The sequence below is a fragment of the Somniosus microcephalus genome, chromosome 8 (assembly GCF_052327205.1).
Source record: "Somniosus microcephalus isolate GS21.2 chromosome 8, FLI_Smic_1.0, whole genome shotgun sequence".
NCBI lineage: Eukaryota > Metazoa > Chordata > Chondrichthyes > Squaliformes > Somniosidae > Somniosus > Somniosus microcephalus.
The window spans coordinates 33,790,540-33,814,962 of NC_140994.1; the positions used below are offsets into that span (position 1 = coordinate 33,790,540).

General features: G+C 46.5%; 1 pseudogene; it reads right to left on the bottom strand.

Annotated features, from left to right (window-relative positions):
- Positions 1-549: 549 nt before the first annotated feature.
- Positions 550-13,438, bottom strand: LOC147113430 (uncharacterized; annotated as a pseudogene).
- Positions 13,439-24,423: the final 10,985 nt, after the last annotated feature.

Sequence of the window (24,423 nt, forward strand, 5' to 3'; positions counted from 1 at the left end):
ACATTGACTAGCTTTTCCCACCCCAGTAAAAATGAAACCGCAAGGAAACAGTAGTAGGGACTGTGACACAGCCATATAATGACCCAGTCGTTGTTCCTTCGGCAGTTAATTCACTTGGTCTGGTTTCAAAAACGTATAAAAGAAAATATTAGACAAGTCAAAAAAGCGGCCAAAACCGAGGAGGAGGAGGAGCGAGCATGAGCAAGAGAGGAGCAGCAAGAGCAAAGAATGCAGTAAAATCAGTTTCTCATTTCCTACAGAGGGCCCCCTGCAGTGAAAACAACCCCTCTAAAACAAAGCACTCTTTTATGACTCAAACAATGTGATGTATTAAGCAATAGTTTCAAGATTTCTTCCTGCCACCCAGTTGCACAAGCACACTCCAAAACATCCATTAGCTGGGTTTAAGTACTAATCCTGCAAAGTCATGTACCAGTCACGCTGACAAATGTGCACTACTTTTTCTGCAAAGAATTACAGCAGAATTTCAACAGAAAAAAGTAATTACACTTTCTTGCATTTCATTTTTCTTTTATTTCCTGGTTTATTTTAGAAAATCTTTTTCTTTCCTGGAGAAATCAGCTGGAACCATGATCTCCCTCCAGTCCATGGGCTCTCCCAGGTACCAGGATCTCTATCCAGTTCCATGGGATCTCCCCAGGTACCAGGATCTCCCGCCAGTCCCATGGGCTCTCCCAGGTACCAGGATCTCGCTCCAGTCACATGGGCTCTCCCAGGTACCAGGATCTCGCTCCAGTCACATGGGCTCTCCCTGGTACCAGGATCTCCCTCCAGTCCCATGGGCTCTCCCCGGTACCAGGATCTCCCGCCAGTCCCATGGGCTCTCCCAGGTACCAGGATCTCCCTCCAGTCCCATGGGCTCTCCCTGGTACCAGGATCTCCCACCAGTCCCATGGGCTCTCCCTGGTACCAGGATCTCCCTCCAGTCCCATGGGCACTCCCCGGTACCAGGATCTCCCTCCAGTCCCATGGGCTCTCCCTGGTACCAGGATCTCCCTCCAGTCCCATGGGATCTCCCCAGGTACCAGGATCTCCCGCCAGTCCCATGGGCTCTCCCAGGTACCAGGATCTCGCTCCAGTCACATGGGCTCTCCCAGGTACCAGGATCTCGCTCCAGTCACATGGGCTCTCCCTGGTACCAGGATCTCCCTCCAGTCCCATGGGCTCTCCCCGGTACCAGGATCTCCCGCCAGTCCCATGGGCTCTCCCAGGTACCAGGATCTCCCTCCAGTCCCATGGGCTCTCCCTGGTACCAGGATCTCCCACCAGTCCCATGGGCTCTCCCTGGTACCAGGATCTCCCTCCAGTCCCATGGGCACTCCCCGGTACCAGGATCTCCCTCCAGTCCCATGGGATCTCCCAGGTACCAGGATCTCCCTCCAGTCCCATGGGCTCTCCCTGGTACCAGGATCTCCCACCAGTCCCATGGGCTCTCCCTGGTACCAGGATCTCCCTCCAGTCCCATGGGCTCTCCCTGGTACCAGGATCTCCCTCCAGTCCCATGGGATCTCCCCAGGTACCAGGATCTCCCTCTAGTTCCATGGGCTCTCCCAGGTACCAGGATCTCCATCCAGTCCCATGGGCTCTCCCAGGTACCAGGATCTCCCTCCAGTCCCATGGGTTCTCCCAGGTACCAGGATCTCCATCCAGTCCCATGGGCACTCCCCGGTACCAGGATCTCCTGCCAGTCCCATGGGCTCTCCCCGGTACTGGGATCTCCAACCAGACCCATGGGCTCTCCACCCCCTCATCCAATACCATGAGCCCCCTGTAGTACCACGGGCTCTCCCCCCACCCCAGCTACCACGAACTCCCTCCAGTCCTATGGGCTCCTTTCCCTTTCCTGGTACCATGAACTACATCCAGTACCACGTGCTCCCCCACTCGCCCACCCTGGTACCACAAGCTTACTCTAGACCTGCAGCCGAACCCAGACGCACGGGTTTCCTGGACGTCCTGCAAAACGACTTTTTCAACAGGTTTCCAGCCTGACACCGCGGGCAGGTGCCGGGGAAATCGGGTATTGCAGGTAGTGGGGGGGTGGGGGGGTGGGGGGGGGGGGGGAGGGTGCAAATCGGACATCACAGGGTTGGGGCTCGCCGGGGTCCAATCGCATGCTTGTCAGGCCTAAGGGAAAGACTCCTGCTCCTTCTGGCTCACAAACAGTGCAATAATGGCACTTCCCTCATGCATCCGGCCCTTCTTGCCCCAGTTTACCTGCCGGTATTCCCAAGGCCCAGGATTCCAGCCTCCACGAGTTAAAAATAAAAATCCAGTTGAAATGGAAGCACGCAGCCTCCTTAAAAGATTTCAGTGACCGACCCGCCTCCTGAGAGCGGATTGGTCGCCCGGCCCCGACCCGCCTCCGTTAAAACCGAAAGTTGGAGGCAGGTTGGGGTCGGGTTTGAGATTTTACATTTTTTTTTTACTTTTCCACCCGTCCTTGGGGGTTAAAATTCCTCCCATGGTCTCCCCCTTCCCCCCCCCCGCCAGTACAACAAGCTCCCTCCAGTACTGCAGGCTTCTCTCTCACTAATCATGGGTAAATGGGAGTAATAGTGGTTACCAGAAAACAAACCAGTGGTATATACCAACGAGGCCTGGCATTCCTCAATCAGGGTTGTGGCAATCATAAGTTCTGTGGCCAGCCCAACTCGGTTGTTTGTTTTTTGTAAATCACCGGTCCCCAGCACGTCATCTATAACCACTTTATCTCACATCTGTGGCACTCCACAGCTTCTTACTAATTCCACACAGGGAAATGAAGCCAGAATCAATGCAAGACCAGGTAAACACAAAACTTTGTAATTAATAAAAACTAAGAATGTCACTAATCATCTGTAAATATGATATCCAGGAGTCAAAGATAACCCACAACTTCTTTTCTCCACTAACTTAAACCTCTCTCTCCTGCCCCCTCCACCATCAGTTTGATCAACTAAGTTCTCACTAACAAGTACACCACCGTGTGGAAGTGGTGTCAAAGGCCTAGTGCCTCCCTAAAAGGCAAGGGGATATTGGATGCAGAGCTATTAATAGATAGGTGTAGAGTGCCATTGGCCTAGGAATAGGTTGCTTACTCACCCTATCACCTGCTTAAGGTGTGTTCCAGTGAGACATGAATGGCCAAGAAAAAAAAAAGGTAAAGCAGAAGGATTTCATGTTCTCATTTAAAAAGTCCAAATGGTGAGCTGATGGTCTTGTACCACTGGGTGAGATTCCCTCTCGAGGCATAAGACAGAACGGTATGGAGCAAAGAGGTAGCTGTCCTCCTGGTCTCTGGCTTCCAACCTCCAGGCAACCATTCTAACTGTTCCCCATCTGATCTTCAGTATTGTAAAATTAATCAATTTGCTTTAACTGCTAAAATTAAATTATCTTTCCTAAAGTGGGCTACATTATAAGTGTTTGATTTGGTTTGATCAACCCAAACATTACTGAACAGTCCCAGCAGGCCACCTCACTTGGAACCATCACCTTCCTACATTGCAACAGTGACTATACTTCAAAAGTACTTCATTGGCTGTACGCACTTTGGGACCTCCCGAGGTTGTGAAAGGCGCTATATAGGCCACAGCTGGAATACTGTGTGCAGTTCTGGTCGCCACACTATAGGAGGGATGTGGTTGCATTAGAGAGGGTGCAGAGGAGATTCACCAGGATATTACTTGGGCTGGAGCGTTTCAGCTATGAAGAGAGACTGGACAGGCTGGGGTTGTTTTCCTTAGAGCAGAGAAGGCTGAGGGGGGACCTGATTGAGGTGTACAAAATTATGAGGGGCATAGATAGGGTAGATAGAAAGGGATTTTTCCCCTTAGTAGAGGAGTCAATAACCAGGGGGCATAGTTTCAAGGTAAGGGGCAGAAGGTTTAGAGGGGATTTGAGGAAAAACTTTTTCACCCAGAGGGTGGTTGGAGTCTGGAACTCACTGCCTGAAAGGGTGGTAGAGGCAGGAACCCTCACAACATTCAAGAAGCATTTAGATGAGCACTTGAAACACCATAGCATACAAGGCTATGGACCAAGTGCTGGAAAATGGGATTAGAATAGATAGAGCTTGATGGCCAGCACAGATACGATGGGCCGAAGGGCCTCTGACATGAATCAGTCATTCATGAAAGAAAGACTTATCACAGAATCACAGAAACCCCACAGTGCAGATAGAGGCCATTTCGGCCCATCGAGCCTGCACCGACACATATCCCACCCGATCCCCGTAACCCCTACACCAACACATATCCCACCCTATCCCTGTAACCCCACGTATTTAATCCCCCTAACACTAAGGGTCAATTTATCATAGCCAATCAACCTAACCCGCACATCTTTGGAGTGTGGGAGGAAACCGGAGCACCCGGCGAAAACCCACACAAACACGGGGAGAATGTGCAAACTCCACACAGACAGTCGCCCGAGGCCGGATTCAAACCCGGGTCCCTGACGCTGTGAAGCAACAGTGCTAACCACTATGCCACCGTGCTGCTTATGAAATAATACTGAGCGGCCTACGGGTGGCGCTGTCCAGGGAGAGTATAAATACTTGGGCATGGGCCCAGCTTGCACAGGACATTCTTAACAGAAACTAGTGAAGGACACAACTAGACCTCCATGTTGTAAAACAGTTGATTAAAGCTTTGTTTAACGCTTAGACCAAGTGCCTGGTAGTTTTCTTACGTCAGCCTCTTTCTGTGCTGTATAACTCTTTCTTCAATAGTGCGTACCATTCTTAAAAGATCAGTCTTTATAACACCTGAACTGTGGTACACAACCTTAAATGTGGAAGTCAGGGCCTTTCTCCCGCTGCAGTCCATCTATCACACTGGAGATATACAACACAAACATAAGCATTAACCATCAGATTTTTAAGCTTATGGCTTTTCAAGCCATGTATCAGCTTGCCTGCATTTTACAAGAAAAATCAGCTTTATTCACTGGTGTTGGAGGTTGTCAGTATCAATTAATCATTTCATTTGGAAGGTGGAACTGAAGTCTGTCGAAACCAAATAAGTTGGTGAGCAAGACTCCAGCCAGACTTCACTTAATCACATTGTTTGTTGTGAACAACCCTGAGGCAAATAAGCAGCTGAAATGCAGCTTCTGACATAAATCGTGCCATTTATGTAGAAAGGACTTATGAAATATACTGGGCGGCCTGCTGGCGGCGCTGTCCAGGGAGAGTATAAATACTCGGGCACAGGCCCAGCTTGCTTGGGACATTTTGTAAACAGGAACTAGTGAAGGATAACTAGACCTCCATGTTGTGAAACAGTCGATTAAAGCCTTGTTTAATACTCTGACCAAGTGCCTAGTAGTTTTCTTACGTCAGCTTCTATATTTTGTTTTAAAATTTGCTCTCAAGAAGAACTTCTTGGGTCATGCCTGACTGTTGTTTTATGTTAAGGTTTAATTTCTTCAATACTGGTTGCAGTTGTTTTTTTCAGACTAGCTGGATGTTCTTGGGTGAAATGCATTAACTAGCTTTGTTTGGCAATTTCTGTCACTGTACTTGTGCAATTGCCTAGGCTTGAAAATGAAATCAGGAGTGGGGTTCGATATATGATGTGTTATGCGTAATGAAAATACAGAGATTCACACTCAGAACTGCAGTTGGCTCCAAAATGCCCAAAAATTACCAAGTCAAGTGTCAAAAACAAAAATATTCTGGAAGGGCCATGCCCCTATATCTAATTGAGTACTTCAAATGATAAAGGGCTTCAATAGGGTAGATAGAAAGAAACTATTTCCTCTGGTAGGGGGAAATCCAGAGCAAGAGGGCACAATCTTAAAATTAGAGCTCGATCGTTTAAGGTGAAATCAGGAAGCAGTTCTTCACACAAAGGGTAATGGAATCTGGAACTTGCTCCCCCAAAAGGCTGGGGATACTGGGGCAACTGTAATTTTCAACAACTGTATACGTTCTATGGAATTATAAAGATTCTTCTTCACTCTACATGTAAAAGTCAGATAGCCAAGTGGTGAAGGATAGAATACATTCCATTTCCCGCACTTCTGCTCTCACCCCTTCCCCTCCCTCCCAGAACCATGATAGGGTTCCCCTTGTCCTCACCATTCACCCCACCAGCTTCCACATTCAACGGATCATATTCCGCCATTTCCGCCACCTCCAACGTGATCCCACCACCAAACACATCTTCCCCTCACCTCCCCTTTCAGCATTCCGAAGGGACCGTTCCCTCCGCGACACTCTGGTCCACTCCTCAATCATCCCCAACAGCCCTTCCCCTTCGCCTGGCACCTTCCCGTGCAAGCGCAGGAGATGCAACACATGCCCTTTTACCTCCTCCCTTCCCACTGTCTAGGGCCCCAAACACTCCTTCCAGGTGAAACAGCGATTTACTTGTACTTCTTGCAATTTAGTATACTGTATTCGCTGCTTACGATGCGGTCTCCTCTACATTGGGGAGACCAAACGCAGATTGGGCGACTGCTTTGCAGAACACCTCCATTCAGTCCATAAGGGTGACCCTGAGCTTCCGGTCGCCTGTCACTTTAATGCTCCGCCTCTCTCCCACACTGATCGCTCTGTCCTCGGCCTATTACATTGTTCCAATGAAGCTCAACGTAAGCTCAAGGAACAGCACCTCATCTTTCAATTAGGCACTTTACAGCCTTCCGCACTCAACATCGAGTTCAACAATTTCAGATAATAATCCCGCCCCCATTTTTCATGCTGTATGATTTTTGCCATTCCCATTTGCAACATTTTATCTTTCCTGCCTCTTACAAAAGTACAGTATATTCTTTCAATTCCTTCCTCCCCTCCTAAACCCCCCACCCCCTGTCTCTGCACCTGCTTAATATCGGTTACATCTCCAGCTTTTTCCAGTTCTGATGAAGGGTCCCAGACCGGAAACGTTAACTCTGTTTCTCTCTCCATGGATGCTGCCTGGCCTGCTGAGTATTTCCAGCATTTTCTGTTGTTATTTCAGATTCCAGCATCCGCGGTATTTTGCTATTGTAATAGAATACTTCAGTCGCTTACAAGCCTTTATTTACAGAGACACGTCTTACATACCATGCACCCCAAGATAAGCTATTCCCCTTCCCGAGCCTGCTCCCATATATATGAACACAAGAGAGTCCCCAATTAACACCCACTACCTGAATACAATTTACACTACAGACGGAACACTGAAGATTCCTTTTCACAAAGAACTGAACAAGTGTCAGAGTGCCTTCAACCACCATCAGCTGTCTTCAGAAAGCAACAATTGTTTTGAGGACCTTCATAGTCCTTCTGTCTATTTTCCCTCTGGCTATCGTACAGAAAGTAGAATTCCAAATAGTTCTCCCTCAGGCTCCTATCACTGAAGATAAAGAAACTCCTTATTTGTTGAGTGCACATCATGAGCTGGATTTTATCTCACTCAATTCTGCTTCCTCTTCCTTCTGTACCATCATTCCAGAAACTAAAAAGACTTCAGGGAAGGACTCCACATTTTCAAAGGCACACTAGAGAAGCAATACCATTTCCGTTCTTGACACTCCTCAGTTCTTCTCTCTTCCCACCCTTGCACATTATCTGAGTTTCAGATCTGATTGTATTCAAGGAAACTAAAACTCTGCCACAAAAAAGAAAGACTTCTGTGTGGAACTCACCTTGTAAACCTCGTGCCCCACCCAGTGCTTCACAGTTTTTACATTCCTGTGGTGGATACCGGTTTTGAATTTTACTAAATAGATCAAGTCACTTTTAAAATGCAATTATGATTGATAAGATGTCCCTTATCACATCCACTATTCCAGCTGACAGCTCTGGTCAAGCTTTATAAGAGTCCCCATCATAGGGCTATTTGATTATCTTTTGATGACCCTCCAGGCCTTGGTTTCAACTCTTGCTGCCTCCCCTGCAGACTTTCCCTTTAGGGGGCACCTAGTCAAGAAAAACTCCTCACTGCAGTTTTGACATCAGTGGACCAATTCGGTACTGAGTGTAAGTTTTCTCTCATCTAAGTTGTCTCTCAATCAGGATTATGTTTATTAAGAGGAGGCTACGGTCCTTCTTGGAGCCATAAATGCAACATCAATCAGTTGAGACACTTCTTCCTTGATTTACCACTTCCTTAATTTTAAAGAGTTTCCATAAGTCAAATGTACCTAAATTAATTTCAGGAAATCTTCTGATCACCACTTGACCAGTGCAACCTGCCTGTAGTCTGTCCAATGCACTGCAACTACAAAATCTTTTGAGACTCTTGTATGTATCCCCCTGTACACTTAAGAGTCAACCCCTAAAGTACTCTTAGTCTTGTCCTGGGTTTTGAGAATATTCGTTTTTGAGTGCGCTCCTACTGAGTAAAAAAGAGAACAAGTTAGCCTTTACCATTCTGTGGAGGCTCCCTGCTACAAATGATGTCAATGGCAGCCTCCTCAATTGGCGTGAACACTTGCATTGTTGCTGGACCTCCTTGGATCTTTTCATCTCCCTCTTGTTGTATGCCAGCTTGTCCTAAAAGAAAAGTGGGAGTGGGTTAGTGAAGGTGTGTTAGGCAGCTTATCACAGTATGCACACTGAGAGGAAGAAGCAGTAGCTGTGGGAGAGAGATGGAAGTAGTTCTCAGGGTGGTAGCAAGTCCTGAGTATGCAGGCGTAAGCAGAAGGAGGTACAGTGAAGTGTGCTGTTGTGATTGGAGAGGCATGGGAAACAGGGAGGGAAGGATTGGTAGTGCTTGGGCTGCTGTGACTAAAGTAGGGCAATGCAGAGAGTAAGAGAGATGTGGTAGGGTATTTTACCTTAACAGCTCTGGTGAGGTCATTAAATTTTTTCCTGCATTGTTGCCAGGTCCGTGGAACACCCCCACGAAACCAATCGCAAACAATGGGGTCTGGGTTGTAGTCGTCTTCTCAGCTGGGTGTGAAAACAGATCTACGCTCTACCATACAAAAAGTGTACCTTCCCTTTAAGACGTGCAGGTAGCTTTGAAATAACAGCAGCCCTGCCAGATTTCCTGCCCCCGCAGTGGGCAAGCTGCCTATATGGAGCACAATTGGCGCTGGCAGCTCGTCTTGAATATTAAAATAGAGGCCTGTCCACGAAAATGGATCGGGCCTCCCGCCGACATGGTCGGGTGGACTGAGTGGACATCCCACCCGCTGTCCATCTGATTTACTCAAAAAATTGTCCCCCATTACCTTAAATTTCGTAATTGATCCAAGCCGTCCCTATATTGTAATTCAAGTCCCTCATCTGACAATTCGTCCTTATGGCAAGTTGAAATTGGGCATAGTCACCAACAGTTAAAAGCATGATATTTCTTTTCTCCATGTGCCCCCCTCCACTGCCAGAATTTATCAACATTTTAATACTTTGAGCAGTGCCAAGTAGATCATTCATGTTGGTGGCACCCAGTGCCTGGGGCACCTGCCAAGCTATCATATTAAACATATTCCCAACAACAACCCAAAAGAAAATACCAGAAGCTTGGACCAGTTTGCTCAATGATGTAACCAGGCCTACGTTCCACTGCTCAAGTGACTGAAAAAACAGAGCTCTCAGGAATCAGTTAACAACCAGCAACTCTGGGTTGAAAGATTTGGATCCCAGGTTCAGAATGGAGGATGGGAAGCTGTAGCCACATAAGAGGAAAAGAATGTAAAAGAAAAAAAAAGTAGGGGAGATAAAGAGGAATTTTTAAAAAAATATTTCACTTTTACTTTAGGATTTTTCTTTAAGCGTCAATTTTGTTGGTCTTACATTCGTGTAACTATAATAAAGTTTCTTCTGACATTGGTCTAGAAATTACTGGGAAAATAATGGCGAGTTCACAATGCACACTGTTATTAGTGCATTAACAAAAAAATAGCAATTTGTGGCAAGGAAGAGCTGCTCCGTGAGCTGCAAATCGTCACAAATTGCTGGACGATTTGCGCCGCTCTGCCGTGAGTCTCACAACAGCCGAAACTTGTCAACAACCTCCCCACGAGTTTCAAGATATTGCTGGATTTGCGCCATGAGTACGAATTAAACTTGCCGCGGAAAGTTAGGGCTGCTAATTCACAACGTAATGACACTTTTAATGATGAGATTTATGCTCCTGCAATGCCACTCAACCTTGAAGGCCCAGAAAGGGACCAATTGAAACTATGGAGTATCACTCCTGCAGGTAGTAAATTGTTCCTAGAGGTTTTTTAAAATTTAAAATTTTATTTCTTTTCGGTCTCTCTTTTTCTCTCTCTCTTTTAATCCAATCTTTCTTTCCTTCTCATCATTTCTCTTCCGGTATCTAATTTGACTCTAATTTACTCTATTACCCTCTGTCTTTCGCTCTGTTTTTTCTCTATCCTTAAATTTAATTGGTTAAGGAGATAGACACTTGGTTCCGAGGTCCCAGATGCCCCGTTGATCTCGCCCTTATTAAATCGCACTTCCAGCAATTTACGGCGCAAAAATAATTGGAGCTGAAGGGTGAGGGAAAAAAAATCCAACTCACGCCGCTCGCCGCGAGATGCCCCACTCCAGCAAATTCTGGGCCATTATCACTCTAATATTAGGGCATTTTTTAATATGACAATTTGTGAGCTGAAAGATGAAAAAAAATGGCTGGCCCAGGCAGCAGAGAATTCCCTGGAGCTGCTGGTAATCCAAGGGTTAAACTTCAAAGAATAACTTCACAAAGGATTGTCAGATCTGAATGATTCAGCAAGTATCAAAATAGGATAGACTCTAGATATAAGGAACAGAAAGTACAACCTAATCGCTCATTATTTATAAATGAAGAAATTACTCAGGGCCCACCAACATACAACAGGAAATCAAATGAGCCATCTTAATTACTTGGACTTTTGACCTGTATTTGTAATTTATAACTCTGATAGATCTGCAATGGCTTTGGAGAAAAAAAAACTAACACCACATGATAACCTGAAGACATTGCAAATTCTCTGGTGCTATTTATATGTGATATCATTCAGACATACATGCCACCATGGGCCACAGCAGATAAATGTTGTATAATTTCTACATAGAGCATTTCCTATTTAATTCTGTAACTTCCATTTCTAATTAATGAGAACTGGGGCGACAGGTTTCGATCTGCCTTGCAAACACACTGAGGCCAAGCATGTGAAACTCCCAGCAGGATACCATCTCACACCGCTTGTGCTTCTCACCTGGTGGAGTATAACTCCAGTCCTGTGTGAAACCGGTTTAAATAATGCTCAGGCTCTCCATGGCATCATTTGCAATGGCTTCTCTTCCTGCTCTCGCACCATTACCTCTGGAGTCCCCCAAGGATCTATCCTTGGCCCCCTCCTATTTCTCATCTACATGCTGCCCCTCAGCGACATCATCCGAAAACACAGCGTCAGGTTCCACATGTACGCTGACAACACCCAGCTCTACCTCACCATAAATCTCAACCCCTCCACTGCCTCTGATTTGTCAGGCTGCTTGTCCAACATTCAGTACTGGATGAGCAGAAATTTCCTCCAACTAAATATTAGGAAGACCAAAGCCAATGTCTTCGGTCCCCACCACAAACTCCGTCCCCGAGCCACTGTCTCCATCCTTCTCCCTGGAAACTGTCTGAGACTGAACTAGACTGAACGCAACCTTGGCACCCTATTTGACCCCGAGGTGAACTTCCGACTACATAGCCGCTCCATCACCAGAACCAAAACCACCTACTTCCACCTCCGCAACAATGCTCGTCTCCGACCCTGCCTCCGCTTATCCAGGCCTTTGTTACCACTAGTCTTGACTATTCCAATAGTCTCCTGGCTGGCCTCCCATTTTGGACCCTCCATAAGCTTGAGCTCGTCCAAAACTCTGTCGCTCATATCCTAACTCGCGCAAAGTCCCGTTCACCCATCACCCCTGTGCTCGCTGACGTACATTGGCTCCTGGTCCTGCAACGTCTCTGTAACTTCCTCCAGCCTTGCAACCCTCAGAGACAGTGCTCCTTCAATTCTGGCCTTTGCCAGATTTTAATTGCCCCACCATTGGCGGCTGTGCCTTCAGTTGCCTAGGCCCTAAACTCTGGAATTCCTCTCTGTCTTTCTACCTCTCTTTCCTCCTTTAAGTCGCTCCTTAAAACCTTTGACCAAGTTTTTGGTCACCTGTCTCAATCGCTCCTTATGTGGCTCGGTGTCAAATTTTTCATGATAATGCTCCTGTGACGCCACCTTGGGACGTTTTCCTACGTTAAAGGTGCTATATAAATGCAAGTTGTTGTTGTAGTTGTGATCGAGTCTTTTTCATGTTATGAGAAAGCAGAGGCTGCTATCCGTACTCTTAATGTTACAAAATAGCCTCTGAGGTGCAAAGCTCGGCACTCGAGCATAAGCATATTTGCACAAAGCCTTGCTGCCAGACAGAATATGAGTCGTTACCTGCAGTGTGACTCTATATTGGCATCAGTGCTTTGCAGTCTGCATCTACCAGTAGATAGTATAACTGCAGCCTTGGAGTCACCTTGGGCTTCCAATAGGTTCATTTCATACATATCTTTCCAAGCACGTGTATCTTTTAATTTATTTCTTACACTTAAGAAGTGAAGCAATATGAACACAATAAACCTTATATATCCATTGGGACATGAGTTTTGGCTGTTTAGCCTCTTAGAACATATTTTAAGCCCATCCGAAATTACAAATTGGTAGAAAACCAAAATATGTATAAATCTGTTCGAGATAAGCTCCAAGAACATTAAATATGAAGATAATTACAAGTCAGACTACTTTTAGTATACACTAGCAGTCTAGGCTTGTTTGGTCACTCCTGCTCACAAAAGTGAGCTCCTAGTGAAAGACTACACTGCAGCCCTGAGCAAACAAACATTTTGCAGAACAGATGTGGGCAGCTAACACTCGTCGTCGACATCTTCAATAAGCTTAACCACCAGGCAAAATTAAACTTGACCTGAAACCTAGATGCCAACCAGGAACCATAATTCATCTTCTCAAACCATACAGCCTACCGTTTCCTGCTGGTGAATCTGGGGCTCATGTCACAAGACAAGTTTGGCTCATTTGATTCAATTTTCCCAGGATACCAACCCTACCATCTTCCCATTACAGTATCTAGCTGCTTCTTCAATGTTTGCTGTCCACTGGCCTCACCCACCTTTCATGACCACCCATTTTCACTATTGATTACGCTCTATGTAAAGAAACGCTGCCTGGCATTTGCCCTCAACTTGCATTTCACAACACTAACCGTCTGTGCCCTCTTGTCTTACTGTCTTGGCATTTCTGAAAGTATTGTTTCAGATTCCCCATCCTGTTAAATATCTTATATACCTCTGAAAAGCCACCTCCGAGACTTCTTTTTTGAGGCTGAAAACCTCTGTTTTATCAGCTTGTTCCTCACAGCTCCTCTCATTATCACTGGAGTAGATCGCTTGCGAAATTCTGGTCTGTGGTAAGCTGCAAAGAAGCTTTTAACTAAAAGGTTCATGTTCAGGGTATTAGAATTGCCCTCATCCCCTTTGGAATAAGCAGAGGGAAAAATGTCAGTGTTTCTGTTTGCAATTCCTGTCCAGTAACTCCCACTCATGTGGATATCGAGTGATGGCAGGATTGGGCACAGGTGTGATGCCTGTCATGGCCTACCACTATCTAGTCTCACACACAACGAATGGCCACTTGGATGAGCTACCCCGGTGCCTGTGGAACCATATCCCAGCCTGGGTCGCCACCTTCGAGGGGACAAGAAGAAAATTGGAGGGGGAAAAGGAAAAGTTTAACAATCGCAGGTAGTAGTTTACGGAAAAAGAACGAATCTATCGGAAATATAGTTCACGTTGAAAGTACTTCCAAACGTTACTTTTCTGTTTTAACTAAAATATTAAACTAATCCTGACATGTATTACAAAGTGAAGTAAATCCACAAGTAAATAAAAGATTTAACTGAAAAGACGGACAAGCTTTTAAAATTCAAACAAGCAATAGGTCCATTATTAAAAGTGAAGGACCCTGAGGTTTCAAGTTCTGAATAAGTTATTGATAAATTTAGGTTCTACTCACCAGACTGTTCCAATGTGCATCTCAGTGATGCTTCTCACAGTTATGATGCTCATTATAATATCTATAACACCATAAAAAAAAACAAGGGAGCATTGTAGAATCAGAATTTCAATAAGTAATCTGTTAACTAATCAAATGGCTATATCATTGTTGTGTATGTACCTTTAAGGGAAGAACTGATTCTATACTGCAGTACCGGCAGTGACCACCCCTGTATATAAAGCCATAGCAGGCTTCTGTATTTCAGTCTTGAGTTCCCCTCTGTTCAGTAAATACCTGTTTTATTGTTCTCCTGCAGTCCGAGTATTATTGATACCCGGACACTACACTGGCGACGGGCAGGTTCGAACTCACCTGCAGTACTGCATCACCTCACGGGGATCTTTTCCCTGAAGAGAAGCTTCTTGGAGGTCGAAGTCAGAACGGCGGGCGTCGACCGCGGGCAACCGCCCAGGGATCCATCGGAGAGTTGCAGGGGAGGCTGTGGAGAGCTGGGCCTGGCTCCCCAGTCGAGGTGTTCCAGCAAGTCGTGCTGGTAGCAGGTAGTGCGCTGACCCTTCCGGACTGCGGCGGGCTCGGGCTCGATCGAGCGGCTCTGCAAAGGGGCCGTGCAGCGTCGTCGGGAGGAAGAGAGAGAGGGTGGAGCGCACAGGGCGTGGTCGGTGCTCAAGAACCAGGCAGCGTGGAGAGGATAGAACGAGGGGAAGAAAAAGTGATACGCGCCGAAGCCGCGGGCCACCATTACCCTGTAGAACGCTAAGAGCAGCGTGGCAGTAAGGAGAAGAAGCAAAAGCGCGGGAGGCGCTATTTTATTCCATTGGGGAAGAAGAAAATGCGCGGGAGGCGCCATTTTAAATCACTCAAGATGCCGAAGAGTGGTAGTATCACTGCTTTCGACAACGAGGTAGAAGACTGGACCACATATGTGGAAAGAATTGAAGTGTACTGCGAGGCAAATGAGGTGGCCGATGGAAAGGCGGCGTCGGTATTATTAAATTTGATGGGCGCGAGAACGTACGGCTTATTGCGGAATTTAATTACCCCAGCTAAACCAATGGAGAAAAGTTTTGAAGAGATTGTTAATACCTTACAGGAACACCTAAACCCTACACCGTTGCTGATAGCAGAAAGATTCAAGTTGCATAAAAGAAACCAGCACAAAGATGAGAGCAATGCTGACCATCTTACGGAACTACGCAAGTTATCGAAGCACTGCCAGTTCGGAGCAGGACTGGCAGACACCTTACGGGATAAGTTTGTCTGCGGGCTCCAGAGTGAAGGAACCCAGAAACGACTACTTTCGGAAAAGGACCTGACGCTAGAACAGGCTTTCAGCATGGCAGTATCCTACGAAGCAGCAGCACGGGGAGCTGCGGAAATACAACAGAAACCACAAGAATACAGCGCTAACGAAATGGCGTATGGAGCAGAAAAGTGCTATCGCTGCGGCAGAACAACCCATGATCAGAAGGACTGCTGGTTTAAGGACAAAGTATGCAGGCAATGTGGGCAAATGGGACACATAGCAAGAGTCTGCAGGTCGGGAAAGAAAACCAACACTACAAGAACTACTAAGGAAAAGTACAAGAAAGTAAAGAAATTGACAGACAGTAGTTCGGAAGATCAGGAGAGTGATAAGGACTCCGGGAGCAGGAGACTAAGTTGTCTAAAGTTACACAACGTGATCGCAAAGGAGGATCACCGAACCATTTGGGTCACCCTCAAGATAGCAGGGTCCCCAGTAAAGATGGAATTGGACACAGGATCAACCCTAACTGTCATGAATCGATGAGACTATGAGCGGCTATTCCCACACATACCCTTGAAGGACACGTCCATTGTATTGAAGACATACACGGGGCAAAAGGTCTACCCCAGAGGAAAAATAAGGGTGCCAGTTGAATACAACAGCAAGGAAACACAGAAACTGTATCTATATATACTACCAGATGGAGGACCACCATTATTGGGACGTGAATGGATCCGAAAAATACAATTGGATTGGCATTCCATTCAGGCGCTAACTGTGACTGATAAAAAGGATGATGACGTCACACCTGGACGACTGTCAAAGATTCTAACTGACGCGAAAGAGGTGTTCCAACAAGGACTTGGGACTCTAAAAGGAGTAACGGCAACGATAAAAATCGAAGATAACGCAAACCCAAAATTTCTTTAAGGCCAGACCAGTACCTTACGCGATCCGCCCAGCCGTTGAAGCAGAGCTGGAGAGTCTGGAGCGTTCGGGTGTGCTGTCCAAGGTGGACTGGAGCGAGTGGGCCACACCCATCATTCCTGTAATGAAGAAATCATTGAGCAGCACGCCTGGGGAACCGAAGAAGGTTCGCATCTGTGGGGACTTCAAGGTAACTGTGAACCCAGTCCTGCACACAGTACAATATCCACTTCCACGGATAGAAGATATTTTCGCCTCACTATCTGGAGGGAAACGCTTTACAAAGATTGATCTGTCCCAAGCGTATCTACAAATGGAGGTGGAAGAAGCATCTAGGAAATACCTCACGATAAACACTCACAAAGGCCTTTACCAGTACAATCGACTGGTATTCGGGGTAGCATCAGCCCCGGCTATTTGGCAGAGGGCGATGGAACAAGTCCTGCAAGGGATCTCGGGGACCCAGTGTTATTTGGACGACATCCTGGTTACGGGCGAAAATGACAGTGAACACCTTGCCAACCTGGAGCAGGTGCTCACGAGATTACAGGAATATGGGCTACGAGCCAACCGCCCCAAATGTGAGTTCTTCAGGAGACAAATCTCGTATTGTGGCCACATGATTGATGAGGAAGGGTTGCATAATTCGCCGGACAAGATTGAGGCTGTAGTCAAGGCTCCAGCACCGGAAAATGTGTCGCAACTGAGGTCGTTCCTCGGGTTAGTGAACTACTACCATAAGTTCTTGCCGAATTTATCTACAATTCTGCACCCACTGAACGCCCTCCCTGCTGCAAACTGGAGTAACATGGAAATGGAGTGATGAGTGTAAGCGTGCCTTTCAGAATGTAAATGCCTAATCACTTCAAAAGAAGTATTGGCCCACTACAATCCAACACTACCGATTCGGTTAGCATGTGATGCGTCTCCCTATGGCATCGGAGCGGTGCTGTCACACAAATTCCTTGACGGTTCAGAGAGGCCAATAGCCTTTGCGTCGCGCTCGTTAACCTCAGCCGAGCGTAACTATGCCCAGATTGACAGGGAGGCCCTCAGCCTGGTGTGGGGGGTGAAGAAGTTCAATCACTATCTGCACGGGCAGAAATTCACCCTACTGACTGATCATCAGCCCCTGGTCTCCATTTTTAACCAAAAGAAGGGCGTTCCGGTGATGATGGCGCAACGGCTGCAAAGATGGTCACTTTTTCTAGGGGCACATCAGTACGACATAGAGTACAAGGGTACGAAACAGCATGGAAACGCTGATGGGCTGTCGCGCCTACCATTGCCTATGGTAGAGGAAGCACCTGCAGTGGACCCTGTTGAGATATTCCATGCGACCATAGTCGAATGTCTACCTGTTACAGACTCAAGTATAGAGAAGGAAACCCGAAATGACCCGACACTCTCTCGGGTCTATGATTTGACGGTGAAGGGATGGCCAGCACATGGCGACTCACTGTTGCCAGCATTCTCGCCAAGGAGAGAACAGCTGTCAGTGTGCCGGGGAACCTTGATGTGTGGATCCCGAGTGGTAAATGCACCAAAGTTGAGAGATAGAGTGCTCAATGAGCTTCATGAGGGTCATCTGGGAGGGGTAAAAATGAAGAGCCTAGCCAGGGCGTTTGTGTGGTGGCCGGGAATCGATAAAGAAATCGAGGATATGACCAAGAGATGCACAGGATGCCAGAAGGTCCAAAACGCTCCACCACAGGCCCCGCTACATCCATGGGAGTGGCCCTCATCTCCATGGCAATGGGTACACATTGATTTTGCTGGTCCATTTATGGACTCAATGTTCCTAATCGCTGTGGACGCCCATTCGAAATGGCCAGAGGTCATCAAAATGTCCTCCACCCCACCACCACGGAGAAAACTATTGCAGTCCTACGGACCATCTTCGCCAGGAATGGCTTGCCAGAACAGATTTGCTCCGACAATGGGCCACAGTTTGTGTCAGAGGATTTCCGGAGGTTTCTGAGGAATAATGGGGTGAAGCATTACACATCTGCCCCATATCATCCAGCCACAAATGGATTGGCTGAGAGGTTTGTTCAGACCTTTAAAAAGGCCATAAAGGCAATGCACAATGACGACATACCACAACACAAGGTGGATAATTTCTTGTTTGCTTACCGGAATGCGACACATGCAGTCACCAACCAAGCTCCAGCCATAATGTTCTTCAACCGAAGGCTAAGATGTCGCCTGGATTTGCTCAAACCAAACATAAGACGAGATGTTGAGGATAAGCAATTCCAGCACATAAATGAGAAGCCAACCAGGAGCTTCAAGATAGGGCAACCAGTCTTGGCCCGCGACTACCGAACAGAAAAATGGCAGCCAGGAACGATATGCACACAGCAGGGACCACTAATGTACACAGTGGACGTTGGCGGGAGCATCATGAGACGCCGTGCTGACCAGATTCTAGAGTCACAGGAACAAGCCAAACCCATACCACGAGCAGGTGCACCTGGTAATCAACCCGAAGTACAGATTGCGTCTACCTCAGAAGCAATGGTATTGGAAGCTGACAAACCAACCAATGACAATGAGCCAGAATCAACTCCACCGCAAGAACAGGATACTCGAGAAAGGCGCTATCCAGTCAGGATCAGGAAGCCTCCTCAAAGACTGAACTTATAAATGATTATTTCAGTTGATGTATATAGTACAGAGAAAATTGTAATTGTAATTAGTTATTATTTAAGTTGTTAAATGAATGTTATGTACTGTTTATCTAAAAGGGGAGGAATTGTTATGTATGTACCTTTAAGAGAAGTACTGATTCTATACTGCAGTACCGGCAGTGACCACCCCTGTATATAAAGCCATAGCAGGCTTCTGTATTTCAGTCTTGAGTTCCCCTCTGTTCAGTAAATACCTGTTTTATTGTTCTCCTGCAGTCCGAGTATTATTGATACCCGGACACTACAATCATTATCTTACAGACGGGACTGATTGATGGGTAGGCACATGCACACATGATCTACACTACTAGTACTATGCTTCCTTGAATTTAAAATTCTCATCCTTGTTTTCAAATCCCTCCATGGCCTTGCCCCTCACTATATCTCTGTAATCTCCTCTAGCCCCCCAACCCTCATATCTGCACTCCTCTAATTCTGGCCTGTTGAGCCTCCCCAACTTTAATCGCTCAACCATTGGTGGCCGTGCTTTCAGCTACCTAGGCCCCAAGTTCGGAATTCCCTCCCTAAACCTCTCCACCTCTATCCCTTGCTTTCCTCCTTTAAGACACTCCTTAAAACCTACCTCTTTGATCAAGCATCTGTCCTACGATCTCCTTAGGTGACTCGGTGTCAAATTTTGTTTGATAATGCTCCTGTGAAGTGCCTTGGGACATTTTATTATGTTAAAGGTGCTATATAAATGCAAGTTGTTGCTGTTTTATTCTTCAGGCACTGCATTGGAGGTGTCCAAGCCACAACCTGGATCCAGCCCACTTAGCAGTTTTATGTGACCTACTACTGCCTTTCATAAATAAAGACAAGCCCTCTCACTCAATAAGCAATGCGCAGAACTCAAAACTTTTGTCACTGCAGTGGGTTTTGCAGCCACCATTATCACTTTCTTCTTCTCTAAATCTTTCAGAAGATTTTTGCCAGTGCAAATTTCAGATAGAAAGTGACCACCTTATTGGCTGCGGGCACATTGGTTAAGCATGTGATGTTCTGACGGCCAATAGGAAGGCTGTGAACCAAATTTGCCTCCAATCATAGCCCTATGTCACCGGAATGGCTCTGTGGGAGAAGCAAAAATGCAAAATGTAGGTCTTTGTATCTAAAACAGAGTAAAATCAAGGATTCTTTGTGACAGGGATTATATTGCTGATAGATTTTGTTTTAGAAAGATCAGAGAAAGTACTTAAGCACAGAATATGTTCCCCACCAAACCTTTCTTTGCTTTCACCAATTTAGGAGATCTTGGTGTCTGGATTGTGGGTTCAAGTCCCACTCCAGGGACTTGAGCACATAAAGCTAGGCTGACACTCCAGTGCAGTGCCGAGGGAGCTCTGCACTGTCGGAGGGGCCGTCTTTCGGATGAAACGTTAAACCGAGGCCCTGTCTGCTCTCTCAGGTGGACGTAAAAGATCCCATGGCACTATTTCGAAGAAGAGCAGGGGAGTTATCCCCGGTGTCCTGGCCAATATTTACCCCTCAATCAACATAACAAAAACAGATTATCTGGTCATTATCACATTGCTGTTTGTGGGACCTTGCTGTGTGCAAATTGGCTGCCGTGTTTCCCACATTGCAACAGTGACTCCACTTCAAAAGTACTTCATTGACTGTAAAGCGCTTTGAGACGTCCAATGGTCATGAAAGGCGCTATATAAATGCAAGTCTTTCTTTTTTTCTTTCTTTTGACTTGATTAATTGCACAGATTTCATCTTGATTTCCATTGTCCTGGTTATTTCCAAACTTTTACATAAAGTCCTAAGGGTCCAAAGGTTCGATCAAGAGTTCAAAGAGAATGTGAAAGGTCTGCAAACTCCTCTTCAGTTCACTCTATCAATCCTATACGATACAAGAACTGGCAAGAGGCACAAATCTATCCGGCTAGACAGAGGGTATTTCAGCTGGTGAAGCAAAGCACATAGTAACTTACTGAAGAACAGATCAGATATTGTGCAAAACTAGTTGGGCAAAGCAGTCCATTAGTGAGTCTTATCTAAAATGAACAAATATGAATGGCTTATCCTCGCTGTCTCCAATTACAGTCTCCCGGTCATTTATTTAAATCCAGAAAGCTTTACTGTAGCTCAAATAGTACCTCAAACATCCAGCTGTCCACTTCTCAATAACACCATGTGCAGCAAAGGCGGTGTCAATCGGTCAGTCTCCATTAGCTGAAACCTTCTCCGTGTGGCCTCATATTAGAGAAAAAAATAACAATGCACTGGATAAGGTTGAATAATATTACAATAAATTACCTCAGAAATGCCATTAGTTGTAAAACCCTAATAGTCCTTTTAAAATTAAAATAATTTACCTGAGAAAGGACCACATAACAGCCATCATTGAGCTGGTTTTATGTTCAATGGAGGTTCGCTATGCAACTGGGAGATGTAACTTGGTTTGGTAAGAAAAAGGTTCAAAAAATCAATGTTGCTTAACTGGGACAATATCTTTATTTCTGCCAGAAAAACAGAAAACGCTGAATATGCAGTATCAAAAATAAAATAAAAGTTTTGGATGTAATCCTTCACCGAAACTGGGATTTCTTTCAGATGCTAATCATGCTATTACACACTTCCACGATTTTCTCTCTTTATTTCAGATTTCAACATTCACAGTTTATATTTCTGTACCTCACGGGCTTTTAAGAGTATGGTGGGAATTTTAACTCCCCACCTGGGGTGGAAACCAAGTCGGCGGGTTTGGCTGTCATTTATGCAAATTAGGGTCCTATTATATCATGAGGACCCTGTAGTGTATGTAACCATTCTACCTTTAAGAGAACTATTGTATGTAACTGTCCACCTTTAAGAGAACTATTTTAGGTGTTGCACTACTTTATCTTGGCTGCTGTATACTGTAATACCGGGAGTGACCACACCGGTATATAAGTGCTGTGTAAGGATTTATTGGGCAGATTCGCCCTGACCTTCGAATAGTAAAGTCCTGTTAAAGTTACTCTTGTAGTCTGTGTATTGATTCACCATATAACCCACAGACTTTACAGTGGCGACGGGTTCGATCTTACCCTGCGGCAGCGACACACCCGAAGCAGTTAACGAGCGTCGAGAAGAGGCACCCGCCCTCGTCGTTCGGCTGAGAGAAGACTCGAGTCTGCAGAGCAAGGAAGAAGGAAGGATTCAGACACGAAGCCTTCCATCAGCAACAGGCTGTTATTGTCCCTTCTGCCACGGCGGTGAGTGAGCCGATCAGCCAAGAGAAGCAAGTCGGCCACGTTGACTGTGAGTAGGGGGAAAATAAAAAGAAACGGAGGATAAGGGCGGTGAACTCGACCACGGTCGGGGGAAAGGAGCCGGACAGAAGTCGGGCCCAGAGGCGCTGAGACTGGGGCAGCGTAGGGCACGGAAGCCACGGTACAAGCGGGAACGCAGCCGGTGTGAGAGACCGGGCTACAAGCGGGAACGCAGCCGGGGTGAGAGATCGGGCTACAAGCGGGCTGGGAGACGCAACAGCGTCGTGAGACAGCTAGACCGCGACCGGCGAAAAAGGCCGGGCAGCTACTGAGGCCACGAAGCGCTGCGACCGGGATCGTAAGGCGCGGGAAGATATAAAAATAAATAAAACCGCGGAGAACTCAGCCGCAGCCGGGGGAGGAAAGGACCGGACTGCGAGAGGGCTGGGAGGCGCGATTGGAAGCCGCTGAGGGAGAGACAGAGCCCAAGTGAAGGGGGAACGGGACTGAGCGAGGGAGACCGAGCGAGATTCCGCCCAGCGGCTGGAACTGTTCGCCGCCAACGGGTTGTCCCCAGCGCCGGTTGCCGGCCGAGAAAAGGGAACAAGGAACGCACTGAAGCCGGCGCGCAGGCTGCGAACTCCGAAAGCCAGCGGTCGTCGCCCGAAGGAAAGCTTACCCCTCCCGCCAGGGGAAGAAACGTGGGAAGCCGCCAGTAGGCGGGGAAGAAGACAGAAGCGGGAAACCGCCATTTTGAAAGTGGGCGGGGAAGAAGACAAGCGCGGGAAACCGCCATTTTTGGAAAAAAAAAGGTAACGAACAAATTCGTTGCGGTTTCTCAAAAAGATAGTGAAGATGCCTAAGCATGGTAACATCAACAACTTCGATTCCGAGGTGGAAGATTGGGCCACGTACGTAGAACGCATCGAGATATATTGTGAGGCCAGTAAAATAGCAGATGATAAAGCTCTCACCTTATTAAACGCAATGGGGGCGAAGACATACGGGCTATTGAAGCATCTTCTATCACCAGCTAAACCGGCGGATCAGACTTTCGCTGATATTGTTGCTGTCCTGAAGGATCATTTGAACCCCACACCGCTGATGTTGGCGGAACGATTCAAATTTTATGCGAGAACGCAACGGAAAGAGGAAAGCAACGCGGAATACTTGGTCGAACTGCGTAGACTAGCGAAATACTGCCAGTTTGGGGAAAAGCTGACAGAGGCATTGAGAGACAAGTTCGTGTGTGGGTTGTCGAAGGAAGGAACACAAAAGCGACTGCTCGAAGAGAACGATCTTACACTTGACAAGGCTGTCCTTATTGCAGCATCACACGAAGCAGCCGCGAGAGGCACTGCGGAAATGCAGCTGAAGGCAGCGGTACTCAGCGTGGATCAAATGACTTCGGGTACAACAAAATGTTATCGTTGTGGGAAGACAACACACGACCAGAACCAATGCTGGTTTAAAAACCAGGAATGTAGAAAATGTGGCAAGCTTGGTCACATAGCTAAAGTATGCTGGTCAGGAAAGAAGACCAACAACAGAAAAAAGTCACCGCAGGAAAAGTACAGCAAGGTACACAAGGTGGCTGAGAAGAGTTCAGGTGAACAGAATTCGGATTCAGACCCGAACGGCCAGGAACTGGGTAGTCTGAGAATTCACAATGTGAGTAAGGAAGCTGACCTACAAACTATCTGGGTCACACTAAAAGTAGCCGGAGTCCAAGTGAAAATGGAATTGGACACAGGATCAGCCCTATCAGTCATAAATCGAAGGGATTACAACCGGCTATTCTCACATATACCCTTGAGAGATACCAAGATCGTATTGCAGACATACACGGGGCATAAAGTATACCCCATGGGAAAGATACAAGTCAAGGTGAGAGACAGGGGCAAAGAACACCAAGGAATGGACTTATATGTACTACCTGAGGGAGGTCTACCACTTCTGGGACGGGAGTGGATCAGGGAAATAAACATGGAATGGCACTACCTAAAAGCAATAACGAGTGAGAACTCGGTGAAGACAATCAGCTCAGACTCTGAAACGGATGACGACAAGACCAGCCCAGGTGCGAAAGATAAGTCTAAAATGGACTTGCTGACTAAGATTGGAAAAACGAAGGAGTGCATAAATACTGATGCTTCAAAGGAGAACAAAGTTTCAGAACAGAATTCCACTGAACAACAACATAGTTTGGCAGAGAATTCTGAGTCTGTCCAGTTTACAGACATGCACAAGTCTGAGGAACACCGGGCTCGAACTCAACTCCATTTCAAATTACAACAGCAATTAGAACAATTGAGTTGCCGTCTCGAGCAAGAGATAAAAGCAA